At 45.5% G+C, this 27,908-nt stretch overlaps 1 long non-coding RNA gene across 1 annotated transcript in view; it reads right to left on the reverse strand.

Moving 5' to 3' along the window:
• Positions 1–8,320: 8,320 nt before the first annotated feature.
• LOC144893680 (uncharacterized) overlaps positions 8,321–27,908 on the reverse strand; it is a 58,311-nt gene continuing 38,723 nt past the window's right edge. The window contains exon 2 of the long non-coding RNA XR_013624627.1: positions 8,321–10,256. This is a non-coding gene — a long non-coding RNA (uncharacterized LOC144893680). The remainder of the gene's footprint in view (positions 10,257–27,908) is intronic.

Here is a 27,908-nt window from a genome sequence, read left to right on the forward strand (position 1 = left end):
CGACGGCGCACCACGGGTGCCCGCCAACGCACGTCGCCCCGGAGCTTTGCACGGCGGAGTACGTGTTCGTCCGCCACGATGCCCACCGGACACCGCTGCGGCCCCCGTACGACGGGCCCTTCCGCGTGCTGGAGACATGGTGGGCGAGGGCGAAACATTTCACCCTCGACATCAGCGGTACTCCTGACCGCGTTTCCGTGGACCGCCTCACCTCAAGCCGGCCCACCTCGACGTGGACCACCCCCCGCCAGTGGCTCGGCCCCCGCGGCGGGGCCGCCCCCCGGCGAGCGGACCTCCGGCACCGCCCGGCCCGCCCCCCCCGGTCCTGCACCCATCCCAGGTGCCGCCGGAGGCATCCCAGATGACATCCCGGCATCCCAGACGCCGCCAGCCGCCAGGGGGCGCTTCGGCCGGGTCATCCGTTTGCCCCCCAAACTGACCCTTCAGGTGCGCGGGAATTCTGTGGGGGCGCGTGTGGCGGACACGATGGCTCGCTGGTGCGGTGACATCATTCCGCGCACCAAGAGGGTGTCGGCCACGCCCAAGGGGTAGGCGTGGCCTCAGGATATACACGGGGCGCGCAGCCCCGAGCACCTCAGTGCTACAGTTTGAGCTATTGAATAAAGACTATTTTGACCTTACGCGTTTGGCTTACCTTCATTGGCAAACAAGTTGCGTGCATAGCACCACGCTACAGTAGTATAGTAAAGTTTGTATAGTAAAGTAGTAGTATAGTAGTACATTGGGTGTGTTCATTTACCAAGGTTCTTGTGGAGAGATCGCCAAGTGGTTTAAGCATTCGAGCAAGCACTCCATTCAAAACTGTTAAGGAATGGCTGGCTTGGCAAGCGCTGGCTAGCTGCTTGGGAAATGAGCACACCCCCAACCCTTGTGGGGGTATAATCTAGATTGCAGTAGATCTTCGCTCAGTTCTGCAAGTAAAACTTACCTCACGGATGTCGGGATTCCTCCACATTTTTTTGTTTAATTATATAAGCAGCATTAGCAACTGTTTAAAAAGCTAATCATGTATGTTTGTGGTTTATAACATTTTACAAGCCAGGCTACGCCGCTGTTAGACATTTGTTTTTTAGACCGCAGTCTTGTTTTTTAGAATGCTTTACAAAATAATTTAAAATGAAATACAGAAATATCTAATTTACACAAGTATTCAAACCCCTGAGTCAATACTTTGTAGAAGCGCCTTAGGCAGCGATTACAGCTTCCAGTCTTCTTGGGTATGTCTGTGTCAGCCTTGCACATTTGGATTTGAGGAGTTTCTTCCATTGTTCCTTGCAGATTTGCTCAAGCTCTGTCAAGTTGGATGGAGAGTGTCCAACAACAAGTGTTGTTGAACAGCAATCTTCATGTCTTTCTACACATTCTCAATTGGATTCAAGTCTGGGCTTTGGCTGGGCCACTCAAGGACTTTCACATTATTGTTGTTATGAAGCCATTCCAGTGTTGCTTTGTGTTGCAGATTCGTCACTTCTGCCTTTGTTGTTATTATATACTTCTAGGATTTATAGTTTCAGGTAATATTGTTGTTAAGATTTCTGTGTGAAATGGAGATGACTTTAGTGGAAGGTAAAATAAATGTTTGTGGAGGAAAAAGAAAAAACGCGGCAAAGAAACCAGAAGAGGAGAGAGAAGGAAAATCGGCGGGGAAAAGAGTCAGCCATGAGTAGCATCAAGGCTGCAAGCGGACTTCCTCGATATTGGTCACAAATGAATTGAGGCTTCCTGTGAAAGGGATTGCCCGTGACGGTGTGACATCGTCCCATATTGCGATTGCAATTAAGCCTGCGTCTCAGGTTTTGGTACTGAGCATGAACTATTGTTGGCGGGAAAGCAAACGCCTCCATTATATAGGCCGATCTGCCATTTTTCCTCGAGGAGGCCGTCCACCTGGTGCATCGTGTTTTGTCGTTGGGATTCCCATATCGACATCATCGTGTTGATCGTCGTTGGTTTCCATATCGGCTTAATTCCCATATCGACCTCCGTGTTGATCGCCGTTGGTTTCCATATCGGCGTAATCGTTGGTGGACATGAGGCATGGGTTGCACTCACGTTTTGGGGGATCGTTACACCGCACCATTACTTGCCTATTGTTCTTGCCGTTCTGCACGACTTTGACCTTCGCCCAGCGTGGGGATTCGTGCACGGACTTTGGGATTGTTACATCTCACTCACGTTTGGCATATCGTGAGTTTATTGCTTTGAGAGCATTGGGGAATGATGGTACCATCATATGTATTGTTCATGAGATGCAAGTGATATTTTCATGGTAATTTCTTTAAGAGTGTTATTATTGTGGCTGAGATGCAGGCGTCAAAAATCCTACATAAATGCAGCCATTGGGCCTCGGAGGCGCAACGGATGTATTCGTGTAATGTTTTTTTTAGTTTTATATTTTTTATAGATTTTTTTTCTTTAATATCGTTTTTCAATCCACGTCAATGCTCATGGATGTGTATTTTCTCAGAAAATGTGAATCATTGATCATATTGGTCGGAAGAATCCCATACAAGTAATGAATCCTTTTATTTATTTTTTTGCAAAAACAAATTTTTGTTCTTGGTTTTTTAACTTTTTTTTCTCTAAAAAGTTGAGGCTCATGGAGGAGTATTTGCTCAAAAATTATGATTCACTAATCCTTTTATTTAGAATGTATATGTCCACAACTGTTAAAAATCCTACACCTATGCAGCCATTGGGCCTCGGAGGCCCCACGAATGTATTCGTGTTAAGTTTTTTTATTTTCATATTTTTGTCACTAAATTATTTGTAACCAAGTTATAGGAGCATATAATGAGGCTCATATCAAGAAAATAATGATATAACATAGTAGTACAACAACATTTATGCGGAGCCTCGAAGGCCCCAGGCCTGCATTTGTGTCGGATTCTCGGGTTTTTTTTCTTTTTCTTGGATACAACATCGAGGCTCGTGAAAGAGCTAACATTAATCACACAAAAAGACAAACCGACACATAAAACACAAAATAAGTGGAGCGGTAGACAAGATGGGGAGAGAGGGGAAGGACACAAACACAACATTTGAGAGCAGGGACATCGAGAGAAATGTGGGTGGGGGAGGGCTTTGGGGGAGGTGGCAGAGGTATAAAACATATGAACACTGCAAGGACTTCCAGGAAAGAAGTTGGAATTTCAAAAAAAAAGTGTATCTGGGGTGAATTAGCAGGGGTAGAAAAGATCAAGGTTTTGGATGGGGGAAGATAAGAGATGGTGGTGAACAGCTGTTTTAAAGACTTGGAGGGAGGAGTGGGATTGAAGGGAGTGGGGGAGTTTGTTCCAGAGGTGGGAGAAAAGGGGAATGAAAGAGTGAAGGTGTACAGAGAGCCTAGATTTTGGCAGTTTAACCATAAGAGAGTTGCTGGCAGATCTTGTGCAACCTGTCGGAATATTAGGGGGCCAGAGCACAGAGAGAGCTGGGGGAGCAAGGCTGGAGAGGAGTCGGTAGCAGACAGAAAGACCACCAACCTGCCTGCGGTGAGTGAGTGAAAGGCCCTTGGAGTTAGCTTCATCACAGGAGATTCCAATGATTCTGAAAGCTTTGGTTTCAACAGCGTGAAGCTGAGCTAGGTGAGAGGCAGGAGCACCGGCCCAGAGGGGGGAACAGTATTCCATTGAGCTGCGGATGAAAGCCTTGTCTGTGGGGAGGAGCTCAGGTGTGCCAAGGAAGGACTTCGCATGACGGAGGATGCCCATTCGGCGAGTGGCTTTGGAGGCCAGCTTGGAAATGTGGTTTTCCCAAGAAAGATCATGGCAGATAGTGAGACCCAAAAGATTTAGCGACAGAACTTCTTGGAGAGCATTGTTGAGAAAGTAGATGGGAGAGTTTTCCAGTCGATCTTTTCGGAGAGACATAGTAAGAGTGTGAGATTTGTCAGGATTGAAAGACATGTCCCACTTGTTTGACCAGTCTGTGATTTTGTCCAGGTCTGCAGAGAGTGAGGAGGCTGCAGACTGCCGATCTGAGGGATGAGGGATGGAGTGGCAGATAGTGGAGTCATCAGCAAAGAGATAGAGAGGATTTTCCAGAGAGTCAGAGAGATCATTGATGAAGACCAGAAATAGCACAGGGCCCAGAACACTACCTTGGGGAACTCCAGCCTGAACAGGAAGAGGAGATGAGAGAAACCCATTCAGGGCCACACGTTGACTACGACCAGAGAGGAAGTCCGCCAGCCATGCGTGGAGATTTCCATGGATACCAAAGGAGGAGAGTTTGGTGAGCAGAGCAGGGTGCCAGACCGTATCGAAGGCATGTGATATGTCAAGGGAGACAGCTCTGAATTCCTGTTTGGCATTGAGGACATCCGTCCATTGTTGAGACAGCAGAAGCAACATGTCCAGAGTCGAATGACCTGGTCTGAATCCAAATTGATGATCAGAGATCAAGCCATTGGAGAAGAGGAAGGATTTGATATCTGAAGCAATGATGGATTCCATGACTTTGCTGATAATTGGGAGCAGGCTGATTGGTCTTTAGTTGCAAGGATCTGTTTTTGCACCTTTTTTGTGTAAAGCGGTAATGTTTGCTGATTTCCAAGATGCTGGCAGATGACTTTGAGCAAAAGAGAGGGTGAGGTAGAGCGGCAGAGCAGGATTTTAGGACCCGTGGGCTGATGCCGTCTGGTCAAGTTGCAGAATCAGTCGAGGTTTGACAAAAACTTCACCTTGTCAGGAGAGAAGGACACAGAGTCCAGGAGCAGTTGGGTTCGACTGGGAAAGGTGGGAACAGAGAGAAATGGGTTTGGGACACAAGATTTTGAGGCAAACACAGAGTTGAGGCATTCGGCTTTGTTATGTGCGATGTCAACTGTGTAGCCATTTGAGGTAAGGGAGGGGATGGAGGGGGAACAAACACCAGAAACGGATTTGATCAGACGCCACCAGGATTTGGAGGAAGGAGACAGGTTTTTAGAGTTCAATCTTGAGTGTGGAGAGATAGTGCTTTCTGGCACTCCTGAGGATAGACACACACTTGTTCCGAGCTTGGTGGAAGGAACTGAGATTGCCTTCAGTTGGATTTGCCTTCCAAGAGGCAAAGGCAAGTTGTTTCAGGGCAACTGCCTCACCACAAGTTTCAGTGTACCATGGATGGGAGGAGGGGTAAGGCAACTGAAGACGAGATGGGATAAATCTGTGCATGAGAGAGAGCAGTTTGCTTTGGAAGAATTCTCAGGAAGAATTGATATCAGAGGCAGTAGAGATGGGAAACCAGTCCAGATGATTGATGGCTGCTTGCAGACCATGCCAGTCAGCCTGAGTGAAATGCCAGACTCATCGGTGCTGAGGAGGTTCTCTGAGAATGGCCAGAGAGATGTCCACTTTAACCAGCACATGATCAGAAGAACCGATTGGAGCAGAAGAAGAGCAGCAGACATTTGCAGGGAAGTTTGTCATAACCAACTCAAGAAGAGAAGATACTCCATTGACTGAGATCTGGGTCAGGAAATTGACAGATTGTCAGAAATCCTTTGCTGAGGTGCCATGGCTGGTGAGAGAGGAACCCAGACCCAGCCAGCTGGCATGATGACAGTTGAAGTCGCCACATATGAGGAAGAGAGAGTTTGGATGAGTTGATTGAAGTTGGTCCATGTTGTCCGACAGCGAACTGTGAATGGAGTCATCACTGTTTGGAGGGCGGTACAGAACACATATGAACAAAAGGTGGGAGCGGAGAGGAAGCCGTAGCCAGAGGTACTCCTTGGGGTGGGGTGGAGAGAGGGCAGTGCAAGGAGAGTGAGGAAGAGAGGTTTTGATAAAGATAGGCACTCCACCACCAGGAAGAGTCTCAGGTCTATCATATCAGAGGAGGGAGTAACCAGGAAGAGATATTAAGGAGTCAGAGACATCTTGAAGGAGGAAAGTTTCTGTTAAGCAGATCAAGTCTGGATTGTCAGAAGCAACCTGAATGGAGAGATCAATCAGGTTTGAGTGAAGGCCCCGGATGTTTGAGGTCCATACCGTTAATGAGGAGAGAGGGGAAGCATCGGGTGCAGGCCAGGGGAGGGGAGGGGTAGGGTCAGATGAAGGATGAGAGGGGGAGGTAGGGAGAGCAGTTGATAGTGTGTCAGAGATTACAGAAGAGTTACAAGAGAGGGAAGGATGAGGAGGACAAAAGGTTTGATGGTGATGGGATGAGGCACAGTGAGGGGTTGTTTGAGAAGGGGCAGAGGAAAGTAGAAGGTTGGGGGAGGTGGAGCTATGAGATAGAAGGGAGACGAAGTGGGGAGGAGGCAGCTTTGAGGAGGAGGGGGAGGCGGGAGAATTTGGGAGGGATGGTTAGGGGGGGAGGTTTGAATGGGAGGGGCAAGGGGGGAGTTTAGGAGGGGAGGGGCAAGGGGGGAGTTTTGGAGGGGAGGGGCAGGGTGGGAGTTTAGGAGGGGAGGGGCAAGGGGGGAGATTTGGAGGGGAGGAGCAAAGGGGGAGATTTGGAGGGGAGGGGCAAGGGGTGAGTTTAGGAGGGGAGGAGCAAGGGGGGAGATTTGGAGGGGAGGGGCAAGGGGGGAGATTTGGAGCGGAGGGGAAAGGGGGGAGTTTAGAAAGTGAATGATTAATGAAAGACGAACATTTATAACAATTTGGGTTTATTGTGATTTTCAAGTTAGTGATCCGTTTCAGAGCGATGGAGGAGGGGTGGAATGAATGTGAATTTAGAGCATGTAGTGTTTTAGAATTATAAGAGTTTTTATAATTGAATTGAATATTTTTTTGAAATGGAATGAGTTGGAGAGGAAATTGAAAAAAGCCTATTAAATAGGAAGAAAAACAGCGTGTTGTAATAAACCACTGAATAAAACACTGCAGGGGAAAGTTTAAACACATTTAAACAGAACCGTGAAGAACAGTCTTATATTCAGTAAAATACCAATGGGGAGAGGGAGCCTAGAGGGACAACCATGAGTCACGTGAACAGGGGAAAAGGTGGAAGGCATGGAGATAATGGGGGCGGGGCAAGACAGCGCACGTGGACAGGAGCACACGATGGGACACGATGGGTTATAAGGGAAGAATGAAGATTTTCCCATGAGCCTGAATGTTTTTTTTTTTTTAATGTCGCTGAATTTTGTGTAAAAACATGAAATTCGTTGAAAATGCAGCTCATTCCCAAAAAAAATTGTACAGCATAGTTTTTGCAACAAAAAAACCTCGTGCGCCTCTGAGGTCCAATCACTGCATCCAAGGGTTAATACAATTACTTATTTTTGTTCTACACAATTGCATTGGTGTGGTTTTAACATGGTTTATTAGAACACTCAAAATAACAAATCTTTCTGCCGCGTTCCCTCTCGAGACTCTGAGGGGCACCGTAACCGCGGTTTTGGGTGGTAACACGTAACATTTGGCTGTATGCTTGGGTAATTGTCCTGTTGGAACATAAAACTTCACCACAGTCTAAGATCTTTTGAACTCTGAAACAGTTTCTCCTCTCAAGGATTTACCTGCATTTGGTCTATCCTTGCAAGTCTCCCAGTCCCTGCTGTTGAAAAGCTTCCCAATAGCATGATGCTGCCACCACCATACTTCACGGTAGGGATGGTGTTAGATGGGTGATAAGCTGTGCTCGGTTTCTGCCAGATGTAGCGCTTTGCATTCAGGCCAAAGAGTTCAATTTTCTGCTCATCAGATCATATAATATTTTGCGGCATGCTCTCAGAATCTTTCAGGTGCCTTTTTGCAAACTCCTGGCATGCTGTTATGTGCCATTTTCTCAGGAGTGGCTTCGTCTGGCCACTCTCCCATAAAGCCTCGATTTGTGAAGTGTTACAGAGACTGTTGTCCTTCCAACAGGTTCTCCCATCTCTGCCAAGGAAGGAACTCTGTAGTTCTGTCAGAGTGGTCATTGTGTTCTTGGTCACCTCCCTGACCAAGGTCCTTCTTGCATGGTTGCTCAGTTTGGTTGGATGGCCAGCTCTAGGGTCTATTCCATATTATTTTCATTTCCTATTCATGGAGCTCACTGTGCTCTTGCGAACTTACAACACTCTAGAAATTGTGTTATACCCTCACCCAGATCGATGCCTCCTCACAATTCTATGTTGGAGTTCTACAGACAGTTCCTTGGACTTCATTGTAGAGTCTCTGCTCTGACATGCACTGTCAACTGTGGGACCTTCTATAGAAAGGTGTTTCTTTCTAAATCATGTCCAATCAATTGAATTGGGCACAGATGGACTCCAATCAAGTTGTAGAGATCTCAAGGATTAATCAAAGGAAATTGGATGCACCTGAGCTCAATTTTAAGTTTTATATCAAAGCGGGTGAATACTTAACGACTCGAGGCATTTAAACTTTTCACTTTTAATTATTTTGCAAAACTTTAAAAAAAATTCCACTTTGATATTATGGGGTATTATGTGCAGATCAGTGACAAAAAAATCTCAATTTAATCCATTTTAATTCCAGGCTGTAACACAACAAAATGTGAAAAAGTCAAGGGGTGTGAATACTTTCTGAAGTCACTGTATTTATGACAGCCCTCACAGGACCGTAGCCCCCCACCTTCTTCCCTACATGACTGATAGTAAATATCATCATTTCTAACTTACCCTGGACATTCACAATCCTAGATACGTCCTACCCATCGGTGTTAAGAGGCAACTAATCCAGTTAAACAGTCCATCCACTGGTAGCGATCCGTCAGGGGTGAGCGGGAAGGGTAGAGGGGGGCAGTATGTTCAGGTTAATCCAATATTTTTCATTCCATGGAACATTTCATGTGAGAGTTGGTCAAACTTTGTCTTCCATTTTTCAAACTCGATGGTATTCCTCAAGGCAGCAACATAATCCCAATCCCAGCACTTTTCCACATGCTGTATTATGATTGATGATGTAAGGCCTCCTCTCCTTGTTTCATAGTAAGCTTTCTTTGTTTGCAGGTGACAATGCTTTATGGATTTGTGGTAAGAATCTAAAATTTGCTTTTATGAAATTGCAAACTCATATATGGAAGGTGATTTGTCAGGATGGCCTAGAATCTGGGCCCAAGAGGTGTGCACCCTTGCTCCAAGCCGTGTAGCCTGGGTTCGATTCCCGACCCAGCTATAATTACTGTTATCCTGTTGTTTCACAGTCGGGGTGATTCATCTCGATGTGTTCATCGCTCCTCTCGCTCCTCTCGTTCAGCTCGATCCCTCGGATAGACGTTAAACTGCGAGTCCCGTTTGCCAGCATTGTCCTTCCTGAATTGGAGGCCAGCTATTGCCGGTACCATGAACAATTCCAGGGTGAGTCGTAAGTCCCAGAACACGGTTTTAGCTGCTTATACAAGACTTGTTTATACTATCTACCAGGGTGAGCCATAAGCCCCAAAGCTAACATGTTACAGTAATAACAGTACTCTATGCTATAAGAGAGCTGTTTGTCTGTCTGTCTGTCTGTTTGTCTGTATGTCGCCTTTTTTTCTCACAGATGGCTGAACGGATGAAATGGAAAACCAAATACTGATCTTCATCAAACTTTCAGAGGTTCATCAGTGTGTGCCAGGAAGTGTTTTGGGCAAAAAAAAGAAGAGAAAAATTGAGAATTTTGAAAAGAAAAGAAAAAGTCGATTGGTTTTGGTGTAGGGAAGTGCTTTAGACACCCAAAAAAATAGAAATAAAACCAAATTGGAGTTATTCAAAATGCCAACAGGATTAGAACATGACCGAGCAATGTCAGGTACTCCAACTAATACATAATAACAGGAGAAATAATAATATATTACAGTAATACAACAATTACAATACCTCCTTAGACATCGAGTGCATCCGTATAATGTCTGCCATTGTCACAAGCTGTTTTCATGATCTGCATCTGACAATTCACAAATGACAGTTGGTTTATATGGTTCTTATGAAGATCTTCTTTCACTGTGTGATGTAACGATGAATACAAAATACCCAACTCTGCAGAACGTTTCCGTAATGATTTTTTCGGAGTTCCGATAACAGATGTACAGTATGTATTTAATGTTTTGAATCCCCAAATTGTGACTTTTTGGCTATCCACTGCGCTTGCTGTTGAGTACACTTCCAGTCTGAAATGCCTTTTTCCCCAAAGATGAAGATTTGATTTTCACGGTGCTGGATTTCCAAAACCCTCCGCAAAGTCTTCTTGCACCTGTTTCATCGTCTGGTTTGTGTTTCTCCTCTCGTTGTACCACACCACTGCTACCAGCCTCTCTTCCAATGGAAATGGACTGGTGGCTGCCATCTTGGTTTAATGTATTATTTGTTTTATCTGAAAAACAAAAGAAAACAGTAGAAAGACATGGTATAAACAAATCATGTACGTAAAACCAGCTAAAACCATGTCCTGGGCCATATGGCTCACCCTGTACTGCTGGGAAGGCAATGGAAAACCACCCAGTATTTGCTCAGTAAGCTGCTTCAGCAGCACTCACGCTTTGGGAAGAGTATTGCACGTTAGAGACAGAGAGAGAGAGAGAGAGAGAGAGGGAGAGGGAGAGGGAGAGGGAGAGAGAGAGAGAGAGAGAGAGAGAGAGAATTTGAATTTGCAACACCATTTATTTCACAAAAAAACACACCAGGTCAAGTTACATTTTTACAGGAGAGAAAAAAATAGAAAAAAACAACAGTTCTTAATGTTAAAAAGAAAAGCACAAATTCGATTCATTCACAACACATAAGGCTTCATTGATACACCATTTGCATTCAAAGAGTTTGACATTTTCATTCGCCACATAATAATCAAACTCTAACCTTATTCTTGCAGACACCAGCCCTTTAAACATAGGTACAACATCGAACCCATGCCCATTATCAATTTTAATTTTCCTCGATTTATATATTGAGTATTTTGCTACAGCAGCTAAGAAGTTTAGGAGGACACCAGAGTCCTTGCAGGAGGGTCTGAAAGATACACCAAAAATAAAAGAATGTGAAGTAAAAGGAAAAGACAACTGATCAAAAAGGTGTGTGAGAATCAAGAAAAGAGGTATTAGTCTTTCGCATTTCACATAGGCATGAAAGAGATCCTCCTTCTGTACACAGAAGGGGCATGCTACTGGCACTGAGCTGTCAAGGTGATGAACAAAGGTGTTCGTAGGTAGAGCCCAATGTGCTAGTCTCCACTGGATATCTGCGAGGAACCCGTAAATAGGTAATTTGTACATATTAGGCCACAGTGGCGTGGCAGGAGACCCTGGCCCTAACCTTTCGGACCACAAGGCCACTCTTGTTACTCCGGAGAAGGGTGATGCTTGGTTTTCTCGAAGGAGCTTGTGAATACCAGCCTTTGTTGCCAAATGAAAAGGAGAGACAAGTTCACCATTCGACTGGAGAGCTGGGAGCACCTTAATTTCAGGGAAAGACAGCCGAACATCCTCGACATTGTTTATACCTTCCCAGCCAATATTTAACTCCTTAAACTTCCTCTTGACGATGCGTATAATTTGGCTGACAATACGCACGGATCTTAAACCAAGAATGGCCGCCACCCTGCCAGCAGACATCCATTTTGTCCCAGATGTATCCCTCAGGTCACAAACTTTGCCAATTCCTCCTTGAGTAAATTTCCTAATCAAAGTCGGACTATGAGGAATGCATGGAAAAAAACCGTTATAGAAAATAGGCTCTTGGATAAACATCCGGCAATTATAAGCCTCAAGGCAACGATGAACCCCAAAACCTTTCCAAACTCTCAGCAAACCCTGATAAAAAGTTGGGATTGAAACTAAGCTGACACGGTCAAGGTTCACCAGGAACAAGTGCCTATCATAACACAGGCCTCCCGCTTGTTGCAACAAGAAAAACGCAAATGAGCGCCAGGGCAGCTCTTCAGCATACAACAGACGTTGCACAGACTGTAGGCGAAAAGCCATAAGCCGGGTGGACACCTCCACAATTCCATGTCCACCCTCCTTCCGAGGATGGTACAGTATTTGCGGCCGAAGCGAGTGGTATCCATTCCAAAATAAATTAACCAAGACCCGCTGGATGGCTGGTATCAACTCCTTGGGTGGCTGCAAGGCAATTAGTTTATGCCATAATCTTGCTGCTATCAAGTTATTTATAACAAGAGAGCGGCCTTTATAAGAAAGAGATCGCAGCAGTCCTTCCCATCGTTTCAACCGGTGTGTAATTTGTTCAATCATTCCTTCCCAGTTCTTCGTTTCTACTTCCTGGTTGCCGAGATAGACACCAAGATATTTGACTCCATCTGTTTTCCACTCTAGATTATGTGGGAGTGACGGTGGCAGTGTTAAAGAAAGGTTATCTGAACCGCACCATAAGGCTACACTCTTGCCCCAATTTACTTCGGCGGAAGAGGCCGCAGAGTAGTCTTTAAAGCAACGCTGCACCGCAGCAACACTACTTGGGCCCTTAATCAGAACACATACATCATCAGCATAAGCTGTGACCACAAATCTTGAACCAAAAACGGCTCCCACATCCTGAGTTATTCGCTGCCTGATGGATGCTAAGAGTGGTTCAAGGGCAATTATATACAGAAGTCCAGAAAGGGGACACCCTTGACGGATACCCCGACGGAAAGGAAAAGGGGGACATAAACTGTTGTTTACTTTCATCATGCAGAAGGTGTTAGTGTATAACAGCTTGACATAGGAAATGAAAGTTTCGCCAAAACCCATCCGCTCCAGAACAGAAAACAAATATGTATGATCAACACGATCAAAAGCCTTTGTTTGGTCAAGAAACAACAACCCAAAACTGGCACGCACGTACTTATTACAAGAAATAATATCCCTTATCAGAAAAATATTGTCATAAATTGACCTTCCTGGTACACAGTAGGTCTGGTCAGGGTGCACAATAGAGCTGATCACAGTTCCCAAACGGTTTGCTAAGGCCTTCGACAAAAGCTTGTAATCCGCACACAGCAATGAGACAGGCCGCCAGTTCTCGACTAGTTGAGTGTCCCCAGCCTTTGGCAACAGGCAAATGACTGCTCTTCTGCAGGACAGGGGAAGCTCTCCAACATGAAGGCATTCATCAAATACCTCAAGCAGGTCAGGTCCCACAAGTTTCCAAAAAGTCTTATAGAACTCTCCGGGCAAACCATCAATCCCAGAGGCTTTACCATCCTTCAAGCTCCGCATAGCAGTTTCAAGTTCAGCAGCCGAAACTGACATGTTCAATGTGCGTTGCTGGTCTTCCTCAAGTCTTGGAAGCCCGGTAGTCAGCTCCTGCAAGGTCTCATTACTTATGCTCTGGGGGGAGTACAAGTTTGTATAAAAAACCTTCAAAACAGACTTAATCTCCTGTTGGGAGGTCACTATTGGCCCATTAGCAGCACGTAGCCCATGAATCTGTTGTGATTTTTTAACAGAGTTCTCCAAACCAAACAAGGCCTTATTTGGCATATCCAACGTTAAATAACTCATTCTCATGCGTACCAGGGTGCCCATTGCTCGCTGCCGTACCAGTTCAGTCAACATTGCCTTTTTAGTCCATAGCAGCCGGTCACCTGTAGTGTCTTTCCCAGCCGTATTAATGTTTTCCTCCAGGGCTGCAATTTCAGCCTTTAATGAATCAATCGAGAGATTTTGCAATTTAGTGGCATAAAGACTATATTGTTGACAGAACGATTTGACCTGACCCTTTGCGAGGTCCCACCACAGTCGAAGGTTAGCATGTTCAAATTTGGAGGACCGAATTCTTTCCCACACGGCTCGAAAAGCCTCTTTGAATCTCATATCATTCAGCAGGTGGGTATTAAGTGACCAATACGCACTACCCCCTGAGGTCAGAGGCAAATTAAAACCCATTGAAACCAGGTAATGGTCTGTGAAACCAGTTGGGAGTATCTGGGTTGTGGCCATCACATTTAGCATTGGCTTATTCACGTAGAATCTGTCTAGCCTTGCCATTGATATCCTCCCATCATGGCATCTGCACCACGTATAGCACCGTGAAGTTGGGTGTTGCAACCTCCAAACATCTTTCAAATGCTGATTTTTGATGATGTTCTCCAAAATCCTCATAGAAGCTGGATGGGGTTCATGACCGGTCCTGTCTACGGAAGGATTGATAGTGCAATTGAAATCACCAGCAACACAGATGAAAGCGGTTGTATCCAGTCCTTTTACAAAGTCATGCAGAGTGGAAAAGAACACTCTTCTTTCCATGGGCTCACTCGGTGCATATACGTTCACAATGATGATCCTTTGCGTGTTGCAATAGAAATCCACCGCTATCAGATGTCCCTTATAAATTTCCTTAAAGACAATCTTCCGAGCAGGGATTCTATCACTCAAGGCGATGGCAACACCAGCTTTGGGTGTGGTAAACCCACTCAGCCACCACTGCCCTCGATAAAGTTTTCCCCATTCAGCAACCAGGGTGTTCGTAGCATGAGTCTCCTGTATCAGGATGATGTCGGCTTTCACCCTCTCCATCGCCTGAATTGTCTGAATTTTTCGTAAGGGGGTACAACCCCCATTGATATTCAGGGATGCGATACATATCTTTCGCAAAGCCATTTACAAAGGTAACTCACCCTCCGCCTGCAATTCCTTATTCGCCTTTGTGACCGCTTTCCGAAGACGCTGAAATTGGGCCTCCGAGATTTCCATTGGGTCATTTCTTTGCAGGAGGGGTCTTGCAGCCCTGATGAAAGTTTTCACATCGGGAAAATGGTCTTTGATCACAACGTAGCGTTGCCTAAACGTCTCGTTTAGGAAACTGATGACGTTTTCCTTTGTTGCTTCCATCTGTTCTTCTCCCTGATGATCATTCACAGACACAAGGCTTTGAGCTTCCTCATCCAGCTCCCTAACCACATCAACGTTGAAACTCCTTTGTTGTGTGTCAGGAGCAGGCACACCTTCTGTGTCATCACCACTGCAGTCTTCTTGTTGCATCACAAGGGGCACATCTGTGCCACCACTGCTGCCTATTATAGGTCTGCTTGGACCATCATCCTTGGTCGTTTCAACCGGATGTGAGCAACAACCGTTGTCACTCAGGCCCTGGGACTGCTCGTTGTCACAAGGGACAATGGTGCCATCATCACAACCAATACTGCTGCATTGATTTTCTTCAACAAGAGCAAGGGGTGAAGTCCTACTCTCCTCTGTTTCGTCACCACCCTGCCCAGCTTGCTGAGAATCATCAGGATAGTCTGAGATACTGTTTGTTTGTACGAGTATCACTTTGCTACCTTTGTCTTCCACCTCGGCGCTCAAAAAGGTACGTTTTAGGTTCCTCTTAGCCTCGGTGCCTTTCATCAATACCTCCTCAAAGACCATATTCTCTTGAGGTTGCAGCCTCTTGTCCTCATCGACTGGGTGCACCCCTGCTGCACTAACCTCAGCAACACCGCCACCACTTTCCACACCCTGGTCTTCTGGTGTGGGCGTCTGTACTCCACCAGGCTCATGAACGGGGGGCACTGCATCAGTTACAGGGGGGGCCGACCCAGCTGCTGTAGCGTACGTCTTCTTGGCGTCTGGGCAATACTGCTTAGTGTGTCCGTGTGCTCCACATCCGTAGCAGATCAAGGTCTCGGTCGCCATGAAGATTCTATATTCATGCTCGCCTACTTTAAAGGTGTGGGAGGTGTTCAACTGCTTCGCTGCGTCTTTTAGAACAACAAAACAAAAACGTCTAAACGATTGTACGTGCTTCAACCTGCCGTTTCTCGTACGTAGAGGAACCCTAATGATTCGAGAGACGACAGTGCCAAACTCACCTAGCTTGTGTAGGATTTCCTCGTTACCTAGGAAAGGCGGAACATTGCTCAGAATGACTTTAACTGCCGGCGTGTCCATCGACGACACAGGAACAAACAGATCGTTTCCCAAGGTCAAACCATTCTGCACAACAATATCGGCCAGACTTATTTGCGAAACAAAAACCACAATTTTGTGATTCATACGAGACGCGGCACGAATGTTACTCACGTCGATCAAATCCCCAATCGCAAGCAAAATGTCATCCATTTCAACTCCCTCCGGTGGGACAAGGCACAGCCCGTGCTTACGCGATAAACCCTCATCGGTAACACGATCGGCAGGCCTTTGGCTACTCCTATTAGCCATATCGTCAAAGGAGAAACGAAGTGAAAGCAAATAGATTTGTATAATCCCAAAAAAAAAAAGAATAGAAAAAAATATATATATATTAAGTAACTAGAAACGAAAGCACGGTTTAAACCACGTTAGGAAAAAACGTGGTTCAAACAAACCCTTACCGTGCTGGCTCTCCCTCTGTCTCGAAGGAGGAGAAAAAAACGAGGGACAGGTGGTAACGAAGCAGGAAGGGAGGAAAAAGGTCAACATACACGACAAGAGTACAAAAGGAAAAAACCAAAGGAAGGGGAAAGGTAAAAAGGTTGGTGGGGAGAGGATGAAAAACAACACGAGCCAGGAGCTACAACACACAAGCACGAGCACGCGCCATCTTGCCACGCCCAACACACGAAACGGCCAGCAGGGGGCGTGAGAGAGAGAGAGAGAGAGAGAGAGAGAGAGAAAGAGAGAGAGGAGAAAGGGAGAGAGGGAGAAAGGGAGAGAGAGAGAGAGAGAGAGAGAGAGAGAGGGAGAGGGAGAGAGAGAGAGAGAGAGAGAGAGAGAGAGAGAAAGGCAGAGAGACAGAGAGAGAGAGAGAGAAAGAGAGAGAGAGAGAGAAAGAGAGAGAGGAGAAAGGGAGAGAGGGAGAAAGGGAGAGAGAGAGAGAGAGAGAGAGAGAGAGAGAGGGAGAGGGAGAGAGAGAGAGAGAGACTGACTGTTTCTTCCTTTTATTACAAGAGTACAAAAAATCAGTAATGTTCAGTCATAAAGAAACAAAGCACAATAAAAATGGTCTCAAGGAAAAATTATTATCAAATCATCATCATCAAGTGTGCATATGACATCATTAAAAACCCACTTTTCTTTAAAACATGTTAAATTCTTGTTCATTTTAAAAAACCGGTACTCTAGCTTTAGTCTTGCATTTACAAGAGCCTTAAAGGTGAGCAGTACATCATATGACGAGTCAGAAGCGTTTCCCATTTTTTTCTTTCTGGATTTATAAATTGCAAACTTGGCCTGGCCAATTAAAAAATTCATTAAAACCACATTTCTAAGGGAAGACGGTCCTAAAACACCATAAATAAAAACATTGTGATTGAAGAGGGAACCAAGCTTCACAAAGCGTTCCTGAAGGAATGTAAAAAGAGGTTGCAATCGTTCACACTCAAGGTATATATGCGGTAGGGTTTCAATGGATGCACAGAAAGGGCATAGATTAGAGTTAGCAGTAGAAAACCGGTTCAGTAAAACATTATAAGGTAAAATCCAGTGTACAAGTTTCCATTGAATATCTCCAACATACTTTGGAGTAGGCAAAAGATAAAAACTTCGCCAATTGGGGCAATTGGGGGGTATTGGGGGTAAAACATCCCGCCATCGAAGCCTCGGGTGCCCAGAAAATGTTTTTGCGTATAAAATTTTAACGTACACGTTGTACAAAGTTTTCTTTGGAAAGGCGGGAAGGGATAATGCAGTATCATCAGGGCTGTTCAGGCCAGGGGACAGATTAAGTGGCGGGCTGAAGACTAGGAGTTTGGGGAAGTCACCCGCTGTTTCCTCGGGGGAAGGGCCAAGTTCCTCGCAGGTATTACGATACGTTGTGGATATCCCTTGAAGGAACCGAGAGATGATCCTGACAGATTTTATTCCGGTTTTTTGTGCCACAGCGGCAGCACTCAGCCGGTAGCTCCCAGACTCTGTCATGAGGTCTTTCACTCGCAGCAGCTTGGCATCAACAAAGCGTTGAACGAGTCCCCTATTATTCAAGCTGTTTTCCAGGAAGGGGTTGTAGCATAGGGGCTCATTCATCAACATTTCCATGTTGTATGTTGCCATTTCACGGGAAAAGGACAGGGCTTGCCAGGCGTTCATCACCCCTTGGTAAAAGGTGGGCAGCAAGGATGAATCGATTTGATGAGGGTTCATCAAGAAAAGTTCTCGGTCGTAACCCAGCTTGCATGTAAGCTGTAATATGCAGTTAGCCAGAGGCCTCCAGAGTAGGGCTTCATCTCCATATACAAGTTGGCGCACGATATGAAGCCGGAAGACCATAATCCGGCTGCGGATATCAATAAGACCTTGGCCACCTTCAGTGAGTGGTAAGTATGCCATGGGGGGTTGGAGCCAGTGTTTCCCGCTCCAGAAAAAGTCGACAATGCTCTTTTGCAGTGTAATAAGAAGGATCCCGGGCGGTTGTAGGCATATCATCTTATGCCATAGCATAGAGGCGACAAGATTGTTAATGACGAGAGTTCTTCCGCGGTACGAAAGTTGAAAAAGAAGTCCTTTCCAGCGGGCCAGTTTTGCCATTACCTTGTCTGGTAATCCCACCCAGTTCTGTTGCTCAAAGGTGTTGTCTCCGAGGAAAATACCGAGGTATTTAATGCCACTTTTCTGCCAGTTCACTCCTCCTGGTAGGACAATTGGCGGGCAATCTCCAGGTCCTATCCAAAGGGCTTCACTCTTCTTCCAGTTTACCTGGCCTGAACAAGCCTGACAATATGTTTTTAGTGCTTGAGCCACCGCAGTGACGTCAGCACTATTTTTTATATAAATACAGACATCATCTGCATAGGCAGAGACTTTTAGCGGTGTGGTAAGAATTGATCCAGTGAAGCCAGAAATGTGCGTACGTAATTGGAGCAGAAGAGGTTCGATGGCAAGAGAGTATAAAAGTCCAGATAGCGGGCAACCTTGCCGTACTCCCCGTTGTACAGCAATGGGGCTACACAATACTTGATTAATTTTAAGAACACTGGATATATTACAATACAAAAGTTTAACGTACGAGATAAAAATAGGTCCAAACCCAAAATTCTCTAAAACTCTAAAAAGGTACATGTGGTCAATACAGTCAAAGGCTTTTCCTTGGTCAATAAAAAACAGACCAACATTCATATTAAAATTGTTACAAAACCGAATGGTATCACGGATAAGAAAGATATTATTAAAAATAGTGCGTCCAGGAATACAAAAGGATTGATGTTCTCCTATTAGTACATTCATAAAAGGTTTCATTCGATTAGACAAGGCTTTGGCTAAAATTTTATAATCCGTACATAAAACAGAAATAGGACGCCAGTTCTCTATAAGTTGAGTGTCCGCTTTCTTAGGAATTAAGGTGGTGACTGCTCTCCGGCAACTCCACGGCAGTTGTCCATCCTCTAAACATTCATTCAATACCCGCAGTAGGTGAGGTCCAATGGTGTCCCAAAAAAACTGGAAAAATTCACTTGTCAGCCCATCCAGTCCAGGGGCTTTATCAGGTTCTAAGGCCTTCAAGGCAGCGGTGAGCTCAGGTAACCTAAGAGGATCCTCCAACTGCTGCTTCTGATCCTCCGCCAATGTTGGAAGGTTAGAAACAAGTTCCGATATTGCATCCTGGTTAATGTCATGCCGCATAAACCGTTGTTTAAAATGTTTCCGGGCACATTCCCTGATTCTGCCATCTTCATAAAGGAGTTCCCCATCATGGAGCAAGCGTGTAATCATTGACGAAGAGGCCCCCCTTTTAAGGCTGAAGAAGAATTTGGTTGGAGCATCAAGGTCGTGTATGTACCTCATCTTCAGGCGCAATAAAGCATTTTGTGCTCGCCTTTCGGATATGGAATTCAGTAAGGCCGTTTTTCCATGGATTTGTTGCCTCATTCCCTGGTAGCTCACACTTGCGGTTCCCTGAAGCTGTTCCTGTAATTCCAGGATTTCATCTTCAAGTAAGGTTGTGGTTTTTCTTTCCTCTTGAACACCATACGCACGATATTGTTGGCAGAATAGTCTGATGTGCGTTTTGGCATTATCCCACCATTGTCTGAGGTTTGAGAAATTCCCTTGGGAGGCAACCAGAATATTCCAAATTTCTGGAAAAATGTCCTTAAAGGTACTATCATCAAGTAAGTTGTTATTAAATTTCCAAAAAGCACTCTTGTGTTTCAGGCAGGGGGCAGAAATTTTGAGAAATGTTGCGCTGTGGTCCGAGAATCCTGATGGGCAAATTTTGGATGACAGAACGAGGCGTTCAAGTGGAGGATTAATATAAACCTTGTCCAAGCGAGCAAGTACAATATTACCCTGAATGCATCGACACCATGTGTATTGCCTGATTGATGGGTGCTGTACCCGCCATATATCTGTCAAATTCATTGGTTTTAAAAATTTGGTGAGAGGGATTGTGGAGGCAGGATGGGGCTCTGCACTGTTCCTGTCTAGTTGGGGTTGAAGGGTGCAGTTAAAATCTCCACCAATACAAACATGATTGTCTCGGTTTTTTAGGGCGTTTTGGCTGTCGAGGGACGTTAGGTGTGTCCCAAGGTCATTAAAAAAAACTCGCCGAGCTACAGGCGTACTTGGGGCATAGATATTAAAAATAGTATAGAATTTTCCACAGTAGTGGAATTCTAGGGATGCTAGGGATCCCTTGTGTATTTCGTCGAATTTAAGCGATGAAGGCGAAAAGGAGGGGCTAAGAATTATTGCGACACCGCCTTTGCGGGAGTCACCGTTACTAAAGAAGGACAGGCCGGGGAAGAGCCTACACCACTCTGCGACACAGTAGTCGTTGGCATGGGTCTCTTGTAAGAGGGCAATGTCAACTTTCTTCTGTAATAAAAAATCCCTTACTTGAACTTTGCGGACAGAGCTACATCCTCCGTTAATATTCAAGCTACAAATGGAAAAACTCATTACAGCTATAAGGAGGAGTGACCACCACTCAATTTTTTGATAGCAGTTCATTCTTAGCTTTTTGCGACCACTTCTTTAAACGGTGACGTTGGGAGGAATTGAAATTAAAAACGTGGGGCCGTTTTACCATCAGTCTAGCGGAATGTATAAAATCAGGTAGCTCCGGAAAAAAGGTTTCTATTACAACATTCCTTTTTCGGAATGTGTCCTTAAGAAACCTTTTTATCTCGGAGGGAGGGATTGGAGGGATTTCTTCTTCCTTGAGGCTACCACATTCACTAACAGAGTCATCTATATCAGATGGCTCAGATGGTGTGTCACACTGGTTTTCATCATTTATCTCCTCACCGTCATCACATCCCTCCACGTTATCGGATGGGGCATAGTCCATAGAGGGGGGGGGACGGGGAGGGCATCTTCAGGGGAGCAGGGGGGGGGGTACTAATTTTTGCGGTTCAACCATATCAGTTTCTAGGTCAGTAGACAAGGGCGAGGATTCATCCACATCTATGTCCTCCAATACCGAGAAACGATTTTCTGTGACGAGGGACAAATCTAGGCCAGAGAGGGGGGGCTGTCGGTTTTCAGTTGTAGGTTTTTTAAAGAGATGACCGTTTTCATCTGTTGTTTGCAGATGTCTTTTTCCTTTTGGGCAGACTAATTGAAACTCGTCCTGGTTAGTGGGAAGAGATTGCAAGGGTTTGGGGGGAGGGGGGGGGGGGGGGGAGGGAGGACGTGATCATCGGGAGGGGATTCCCATCGGCTACCACGGCGGGAGAGGTAGGATCAGTTATAGCAGGCAACAAGCTGTGATTGGACGATGTCGCCTGGGGGGGGGGGAGATCTATAGTTAACAGGAGATGGCTGCAATTAGATCCTTCAGTAGAGGGAGGGGCCCCTGTTTCAAGGGGAGGGGAAGGGGGTACGGCGGGGGGGTTTGGATTGGTGGTAAGAGGGCTTGGGTCGGTGGTGGACAGATTGGGATCAGTGGTGGTAAGGCTTGGGTCGATGGTGGGAAGGTTCGGGTCGGTGGTGGGAGGGCTTGGTTCGGCGGCGGGAGGGCTTGGTTCGGTGGTGGGAAGGCTTGGGTCAGTGGTGGAAGGGTTTGGACCGGTGGTGGGAAGGTGGGGGGGTTGCTTATTCCCGGTTCGGAGGGGAGGTTGCACTTGTGGAGAATTCTCTTTTCGGGGGCAGTCATGCTTAACATGCCCAAATTGTCCGCAGCCAAAACATTTTAGAACGTTGGTGGACACGTACACTGTATATTCGTTCTGTTGATGTTTTAATTTTATTATAAGGTTTAAATCCTTCTGGGAATTTTTTAAAATCATAAACACTTGCCGCCGGAATGAAACCACGTGCCTTAAATCGTTGTTTCGTGACCCAAAGGGAATCATGGAGATATACGAGACACGATGGTACCGTATCGGGACAACTCTAATATTAGTACATCGTCGGATACAAATGGGGGGCAATTTGATATCACGACTTTTATCGCTGGGCTATCTAGTGGGGAAATCATTACAAATAAATCTGGATCGATTGTCAAACCCTGTTCGACAATTTGTGGGACACAATCCACGTCGGACAAAAAAATAACGATCCGCTTGTTCATCCGTGAAGCGGCAACAACCTTGTCGATCCCGACAACACGACCGGTTGCGAGGACAACGTCCTCGACACTAACCTCACGTTCCGGAGGTACACAAAAGAACCCGTGCTTACGGGTCAGGCTCTGAAAGGCCGTACATCGAGATAGTGCAGCTGCCATGCTGGAACAGCTGCACTTACAACCCCTCCCCAACTCGGGGAGGGTGAATATATAATACAATCTTCCCTACCCGAACTCCGGGAATGGGAAGCAATCAGACCTCTCCGATTTCCCTAACTTCGGAAAAGGGAGGCAACAAAACAAACTGAAGGAAGGATAAACGAAAGGAAAAAAAGGAAATAGAGGTTTAAGATGAAGGAGCAAACACCGATCGGGCGACGCCCAAAAACGGCGAACCCTTACCAGCGATCACCCTGTGCTCTCCGGCTCTCTCTCTCCCATCTCAACGTATATGGGAATCACCAGGAAGACTCCACGAACAGGTACAAGGACACAGAGGGGGGAAAACGGGAGGGGGGAGGGGGGGGATGGAGCAACAACACAGAGCACTCACAGGCCTCCACAAGCAGACGCCATGACAGTACAACCAGCATACAAACGACCAGCAGGGGGCGCGAGAGAGAGAGAGAGAGAGAGAGAGAGAGAGACAGAGAGAGAGACTTTTGTATCCTTTTATTATAAAAGTATAAAACCATTCCACAAAGCAGTGTTAAACCAAGCAACGAGTTCAAAGAAACATTGTATAAGGATCATAAACACACCAAAAAAGAACAAAGGATATTCAAAAGAAACCAGCAAGTATAAAAATTTTACCAACCAAAGGTGAGGACACAAACAGAAACCACAAACAATTTTAAAGGAAATGCTCACGCAAGAGCTATGAACACATCAAGAGCAAATTAAGCGTTTGATTAAATTAAGTGAAAAATTGAGAAAGGGAAAGAGAGGGGGGGAGAGAGAGAAGGGGAGAGAGAGAGGGGGAGAGAGGGAGGGGGAGAGAGAGAGAGAGAGAGGGAGAGAGAGAGAGAGACTTTGACTTTTAAACCCTTTTTATTATAAAAGTATAAAACAAGAGTAACACCAAAGCACGCTTCAAGGAAATGCAACAAAGTCATAAAAATCCCGAAAAGGAAAAACAATCAGTGCACTGCAATCCAAACAACATAAAAGGCGAAAATACCAAAACAAACACAAGGAGAAAACAGAGGCATAATTTCTAATTTAATAATTTCTAAACTAGGCATAATTAATTTTATATGTACAAATTTACATTCGCATTTGCAAACATGAGGAGAGACGGAAGAAAGAAAGAGTCAGTCAAGCCAAGGGGAGAAAAACACCGGCAAGGAGAAGCATGGAACAATGTATGAGAACAACCCAAATATATTATAAAGAAATTATTAATTTGTTATCTCTGGACTTTACAAATCCCTTCAACACACCAGGTCGCAATAAAATTTGCAAGGTCGTTTGCAGTTTGGGCATAGTTGAATTCAGGTTTGAGCCTTGCTGACACCAAAGAACTTTAAAAAAAAAACATAACACTACATTCTTGCATGGGTCTACCGCCCAGTTTCGCCTTCCGTGACAGGTATACGGCAAGTTTAGCGGTAGCGGTTAGGAAACCGAATACAATAGAGGTAGTTTCCTTTTTGGGAGGAAACCCAAAGATGTAAGCCTTCAAAGAAAAGGTAATCCGCAATCTATGGGAAATAAAATTTAACCAATAAAGCAAAGGAGAAAGTCTTTCACAATTAATGAAGGCATGAAACAAGTCTTCCCTCTCCGGACAAAAGGGGAAACAACCGGAAATGGTGGAAAAAAAACAAATGACAACATTGGAAGGAACAATCCAGTGGGCCAAACGCCACTGGAGGTCACCTGTTCTTTTAGATATAAGTCCAGCATACATTGTATCCCATAAAGGATCAGAGGGGGGACCGGGAGGCAAGAGTCCTTTTCACCGGGTAACCCCAGTTAGAGGTGGTTCCCCAAGAAGTAGTTTAACACAAGACCTATAAATGCTCTTTCTGCTCATTGCATGGAAGGGGGGTGGACCCTGTACTCATGGGGGGCAGATCATTTGGGGGTAAAAGACACAATTAATTTTGGTACTGTGGGCTCAACCTCTGCGTCCTGGGTCCAATGTAGGCCTTGCTGGTGGCCTCTTCGGATCACCGCTCTTAGTATGTTCCCGATTAACCTCCTGGACCGAACACCTGTTAGGTCCGCCAGCTCGTTCGCAGGTTTCCATCCATGTCCAGAGTCATGCCGGAGATGACACACTTTTAAAATGTTGGCCACTATAAAATGTTGGCAGAAATCGTGACTCCTCAGGATATCGGGGAAAAGTGGATTGAAAAATAAAGGCTCGTGTGCAAACATGTTAATGCCATAAGAGTCTATTTGACGACTTATCGAAATGCCCTGCCAGGCATTCAAGAGGCTCTGATAAAAGACTGGAAGCAGAGATGCATCAACGTGTTGTAGGTTGGTCAAAAACAGTTCCTGACCGTAACCGAGCCTCCCAGCTCGTTGAAGAATAGAGCAGGCCAAGGGCTTGCCTGGTGAGTGTTCTGCATAAAGCAAGCGTTGGATGGAGCGGAGCCGGAAGGCCAACAGGCGGCATTTCAGGTCAACGAGACCATGACCACCCTCGGTCGAGGGACAACATATGGCGCTGGGTCGAAGCCAGTGGTAGCCTCCCCAAATAAAATCCACCAGTTTTCTCTGAATAGCTTGAAGCAAAACCTCCGGTGGTTGCAGGCAGATGAAACGGTGCCACAAAAGGGTAGTGACTAGGTTGGTGACAACCAGCACACGACCTTTATAGGAAAGGTGTGGTAGAGCTCTTTTCCATCGGATCAAACGCTTATCCACCTGGTCAATGATCCTCTCCCAATTGTTTTGGACATACTGAGGAGGACTGAGGAAGACGCCCAAATACTTGATGCCATCGTTTGCCCACACTAGCTCTGCAGGAAGGGGGGGGGGGGGTGGTGGCAATAACGGTGGCACAGGTAAGTCATTGCTGGGAAAAGGGAACCATAGAGCCTTGCTTTTCCCCCAATTGCATCTTAATGATGAGGCAAGGTTGAAGTCCAACAAACACTTTTCCAAGGCGTCACTGTCGCATTTTCTTTTTATGATGACACATAGGTCGTCGGCATATGCAGACAGGGTCAAAGGGGGGTGTCCTGGAGAAAGAACAAGTCCAGGGATATCTTTTCTGAGAGTGATTAAGAGAGGTTCCAAGGCGAGGGCAAATAATAGACATGAAAGTGGACAACCTTGCCTTACCCATCTCTGAACCTTTATGGATGGCCAAAATTCGTTGTTAACTTTGATCAAGCTGGAGATGTTTGAATATAACAAAGCTATGTAGGCTCTAAAATTAGCACCGAGCCCGCAAGCTTGCAACACATGGCACAAAAACTTATGATCAATGCTATCAAAGGCCTTTGCAAGGTCAAGAAACACCAATCCAAAATCCTCTGACACATGTACCGGTTAACAAATCTCTGATTAGGAATATGTTGTCGGAGATGGATCTGCCAGGGATGCTGCAACTTTGATCAGGTGACACCATATCACCAATAACTGTCTTCAACCGGTTCGCAAGGACCTTGGAAAACAGTTTGTAATCCGTGCACAACAAAGAGATCGGACGCCAGTTTGACAGGTGTCGGAGATTGCCGGTCTTTGGTAGCAGGCAGAGTACTGCTCTTCTAAAATTGAGCGGTAATTCTCTGGATAAAAGAGACGCATCCAGAACGTTGAGCAGCTCTGGGCCCAAAATGTCCCAGAATGCCAAAAAAAAATCGGCGGGTAGGCCATCGATGCCTGGGGCCTTTCCCGACTCCATCTCAGCAAGTGCACCGGTTAACTCTGGAAGGGTAATTGGAGCATCCAGTTCCAAACGTTGGGCCTCAGTCACAGAAGGAAGATGAGAGATCAAAACATTCATCATTTCATGAAAAACCATTTTGGCTTTGAAAAGATCAGAAAAGAAATCGATTTTTAAAAATCTTATATCACTTGGATTAGTAAGGATGTTCCCCCCTGGGTCCAAAACTGAAGATATAAGTCGTGTTGGTTTATCTACAGTTTCTAGATGAAAGAAAGACTTAGTCGGGGTATCTGAAACCTTAATATTCTGTATTCTTAGCCTAACCAGTGTGCCCGCTGCTTTTTCATGGATCAAATCCCTTAATTGGGCCTTCTTCTCGAGTAGCAACCGATAGTTCACTGCGTTGCTCTCATTCGCCAGCTTGCCCTCTAACCTCAAGATATCTGCTTCTAAGCAAGCCATCGTGATGTGTTTTACATTGGTACAGTGTGAATTAAATTGTTGGCAAAATACTCGAATCTGGGCCTTTGGGTTGTCCCACCATAGACTAATTGAGGAGAAAGAATATATTTTTTTGCGCTCATTTCAGCCCAGAAATCACAAAAGAAATCTGTAAATAAACTATCTTCTAACAGTTTAATGTCAAACTTCCAGTAACTATTTCTGCTTGTGGGTGGAGGAAAAGAAAGATCTAAGGTTTCCATATGGTGGTCTGAAAACAATGACGGAAAACAACCTGAAGAGACCGCGACGTTCCTAAAGGGTACATTAATGTACCAGCGGTCGAGTCTTGCCGAAGACACCCGACCATTGGCACATCGACACCAGGTATACTGGGCTACGTTGGGGTGATGCAATCGCCAAACATCAAGTAGACCGGCCGTCTTAAAGAAACGGGATAGATCCGCATGGGACTCGGGGTGAGGTTCTGCAGAATTTCTGTCCGTCAAAGGGTCAAAGGTGCAATTAAAGTCACCACCGATGCACACACATTGGTCAAGATCAACTGATTTCAGGTGATTTATCATGGAGGTGAAAAAGGACTTTCGATCCCTGCTCTCACTGGGTGCGTACACATTGAAAATGGTGCAGCGGAAGTTTTGATGTACGAGCTGAAGGGAAATAAGCCGGCCTTTTATGACTTCATGAAAATAGCAAGACTTGAAAGCTAGACCTGGCTTTAGAAAAAAAAACAACCCCAGAAGATGAGGCTGACAGATTGCTAAAATAGCATTGTCCTTTAAACGTTTGGCACCAGTCATGTCATGTTCCACGTTAGGTGTGATGTGGGTCTCTTGCAGTAAAAGAACATTTGCCTTTTTACGATCAAACAAGTTTTTAACTTGGGCCTGACGGAGGTGACTTGCACCACCACCATTCATATTTAAGGTCGGAAAGGAAATATTTTTCATTCCGTGTTAATGAAATCGACCTGTGCTTGGGAACACTCCATACCTGCTCGAGTAACAAACTTTCTTAACCTGTGGAATTGAGATCTCGTCTGGTCAAAATCCTCATGTGCTTTGATTATTGACTTTGCGGTGCAAATGAATGCTGCCAAGTCTGGGAAATAGTCTTTAATTACGATGTTACGGTGACGATACATTTCGTTAAGGAAGGTAAAAATGAGTTGAGGGGATACCTGTGAGTGACCTGTCACCGACTGTGACAGCTCGGTTGCCTCAATGTCATCCTCAGACTCAGACACGTCAGATAACATGTCGTCAGGTTCTGGGGTATTACCCGCTGCCC

This window comes from Myxine glutinosa, chromosome 1 (genome assembly GCF_964187855.1).
Source record: "Myxine glutinosa chromosome 1, kmMyxGlut1.1, whole genome shotgun sequence".
Taxonomy (NCBI): domain Eukaryota; kingdom Metazoa; phylum Chordata; class Myxini; order Myxiniformes; family Myxinidae; genus Myxine; species Myxine glutinosa.